Source organism: Eumetopias jubatus, unplaced genomic scaffold, assembly GCF_037043125.1.
Source record: "Eumetopias jubatus isolate StellerSeaLion01/CBP00866 unplaced genomic scaffold, mEumJub1_p1.0 scaffold_4, whole genome shotgun sequence".
In the NCBI taxonomy this organism is placed as follows: domain Eukaryota; kingdom Metazoa; phylum Chordata; class Mammalia; order Carnivora; family Otariidae; genus Eumetopias; species Eumetopias jubatus.
Window position 1 is genome coordinate 132,668,232 of NW_028274810.1, and position 3,917 is coordinate 132,672,148.

Here is a 3,917-nt window from a genome sequence, read left to right on the forward strand (position 1 = left end):
AAAAACACAAAAAGATTTGAACGTACTCAAGTATGTATATACATAGATTTCTAGCTCTGCATTGTGAAACCCTGGAGAAGAGGTATTGTATTTGTATTTTTCATATATATGTATTTATACAGTCATTGATTTTAATAAATGTAAGCATTTTTCCACAAATCATTTAAAAGAGACAGTTGTTACCTGACTGCAATGTGCTAGTAACTATTTCATAATATTGTGGTTAAGAGCATGGACTTTAAACCCAGATACTGGAATTGAAGTCAGGTTTTATAAGAGATGCCACCTCATGTGATAGTTATGAGTCTTGTTAATGCTTGTAAAATGCTTCAACAAATGCATGCAACATAGTAAGTGTTTATAAGTATTGTTATTATTATTGTTTTTGTTATTATTATTGGCATGAAAGACCTAGGTTTTTTTAATTTGTTTTTGTGGATAGTGGAGGCATTAGACAAAGAGATAAATCTATTAGGATGAATTAGAAGAATTTCAGAGCTATAAATATTTCTATGTAGAATTTAGCAATAAATGCAGTGACAGTTGCTCAGTAGATGCTACACTGCTAACAGTATAACTGACTTAAATCCATGAGTGTGTTTTTCTATTGTTTTCCACATCCAAGTAATTCTATTAACTTAAGTAAAACATTTCTTATTAGAACCTCAAGATTTGGAGTTTCATTGGCACTTTGATTTTTTTTAACCGCCTGCTAGTAAAAAGAGGTCCTTTTGCTCATTATTTTTATGACCACAGTTTGATGGAAATTTCTAAAGTAGTGGACATCGTGAATTACTCAATTCTTAATAGCATCAAGGAGGCCTGGAGATTTTGCCTACTAATATATCTTGTGACATACATTGAAGAAGAATTACCTTTAAAAGATAGTAGATATCCCTCCTCTTTTTAAGGGACAATTCTGAGTTGGCTCTCAGGTATAGAACTTACTAGTAAATAGCTCTTCTCAACAAATGGCAGCCCCTAATTTTTTACCTATTTCTAAATGTACACTCTCAAATCTTGTAACTTTCTGTCTTCTAATGGAACAAATATAAATATTATTTTTAATAGAGTGGCAAAACTTCCCACAAAGCTTTCTGAAGAAGAAGAAGAAAAAGAAGAAGGAGGAGGAGGAGAGGGAGAAGGAGATGGAGGAGATGAAGGAGGGGAAAGCAATTCATGAAGATGCTTTGCTTAGTATGAATCTTCAGCACCTAGGACAAGTCCTGGCACATATAAGTAAGCAATTGCCACTAGCTGTAATTTTCTTTCCTTTCTCCTTTAAACTTAGAAACTAATTTCATAGGACATTGTCTCACTATTCAGGGATGACAAACTTCTAATTTAGACTGGGTGATATTAGTCAACCTCATTTATTCATTTACTCAAATTGAAAAATACTTACTGAGCAACAATAGTGAACTTATTATGTACCATGCATAGTATTAGTCAGTGAAAATACAAGAAAAGAATTACTGGAGACTTGGTTACTACATTCATTGGCTTTTGAGTGTAGCATGGATGAGATCACCACGAGTCTTGATCATTAAAGTGGTTTCTACATCAAGTTCTCTAAGATCCAAGCAATATTACATTACTGCAAAGTTGAGGAGAGGAGAGAGAGGGAAAGTCTATTTACATTTTTTATATTTTTAGAAAACAATGATTTTGATTAGGGTCTCTTCTGTTTGTCCATAGTACATCAAAAAGTCAGAAGTCTAATTAAATATTATAAAAGTTATATAGTGTTTAAAACTTATTTCTTTAACTTCTGTCTTCTGGGACATTCATTTTGGTAACACATTTCTGTTTGTGATTCTATAGAATGTTATCTAGCCAAAACACTGATAACATTTGCTAACCTCAAACCCAAGGATGTTCTGTGAATTCTATTACTTGGGTTATTTAGCTTCAGTAAGTTTCATTTCAGTGCTTAAAATAATGCTGATCTCACCACTACAAAGTGCTTTCCATTCCCATAAGTACTTGTCCTGATAGAATTATACCACAGGGAGACTCATAATTGTTTGTCTCTTTCATGTAATTGCCATAAGAACTGCTGTGCCTGGAACAACGAGAGAATAGCTTCAGAACATGTTGGCCTCAATAGGTAAAGGGTCTGGATAGTTAGTTATTTAGATACTCTTCACCACTCTATATTTTCACTCAGGATTGAAAATATGGAGAGGCCAGTAGAAGATGGATAAAAATTGCTGGGCAAGCATTAGGGAAAAAAGTCTAGTTCAAGATATTAATATCAAGTAAGTGTGTATATTAGATAAACTTAGTAAATGACACTAAGAGATGGTACTATAAAATGACACAAGATGAAATCCACACAGGATTAGAAATGCTATAATCCTTAAAAACTAACCTAATGATATAAAATATAGGAAATACAAAAACAAAGCCTGCAGAAAAACAACAGAAATAAATAATTAACTTGCCTTGAAAAAACAAACTCCCTATCAAATCCTTATAAACATTTAAAATTGTTTGTTGTATACTATTCTGCAGAGAAAATCCCAATAAAATTTCAAAAAGTACCAAATAATATAGGTCATGTACTTTGACCAATACAAATAAATGTAGCAACAATAATGAAAGAGAAAGAAGAAACAAAAATACAAAAAAATAGAAAATCTATTAAAATAATGTTGGTGTCAACTATAGAAGATATAACCAAAATTACTAAATATCTAAAATGTTTTAATATAATGAATACATATCTAAACTTATGATTATTTAAATTTGTTTTTAGGGGAAAATAATCAGTTTTACTCTATTTTAGTGCTACATGAGAGAATAAAATTGAATTAATCATATATTTAGATGTAAAAGAAAAAAGCTGGTTAGGAAATGGAAAATGAGTAGAATAATAAATATATATAAGAAATAATCCCATTTAAAAAGAAGACAGGGAGAAGCCACACATGTACTGAAATAAGAATGAGAAAAGTCATAATAAATGCAGAGTAAATCAAAAGAGTCAGAGACTACTTTGGAAAACTCATGCAAATAATTTGAAGCATCAGATAAAATATAAAGTATAAATTTTAAAAAATATCACTGTGTGATGACAAACCTAAACAGTTAAATACCTTAAAAAATTGGTAAAAAGTCAAAGTCCTATCAATAAAACACATTTATAGAATGCCATACAATGCTAAGCTCTGACTAAAGAGATTTATAAAGCTTATGGAATTTGCTTCTGATAGAGTTTCTATAAGGAATTTACATGAATTTTTCAAGTTGCAATGAAGGAAATAATATACAATATAACTTTTTTTAAAGATTTTATTTATTTATTTGTGAGAGAGAGAATGAGAGACAGAGAGCATGAGAGGGAAGAGGGTCAGAGGGAGAGGCAGACACCCTGCTGAGCAGGGAGCCCGATGTGGGACTTGATCCCAGGACTCCAGGATCATGACCTGAGCCGAAGGCAGTCGCTTAACCAACTGAGCCACCCAGGCGCCCTACAATATAACTTTTAAGATGAGAAAAAAAGAAAACTTTCCCATTCATCTTATTAGCCAATCTAGCATTGATAACAAATCTGAGATAGAATAAAGCGTGAAAATTGCCAATTAATTAATTTAGCTGAAAAGTGCCAATACAAAAAACTGAAAGTATTAGCTCCTTAAATTTAGTGTACTAATATATCTGTATATTTAATTATATATGAGGTTTCTCTCTAGATTGCAGTCTTATCTCAAAACCTGACTGGGGAAGGATCTTATTGAAATTGAAAATCACTCAGTGTTGGCAGAGTTCAGTTCTTTTGGGGCTGATGGACTAAGTGTTCAGTTTCTTGCTGTTGTCAGTCAGAGGTAACATTCAGTTCCTTCCATACGGGCCTCTACATAGAGTATTGCATGTAACAATGTGTTTTATCAAAACCAACAAGAATGAGGGTC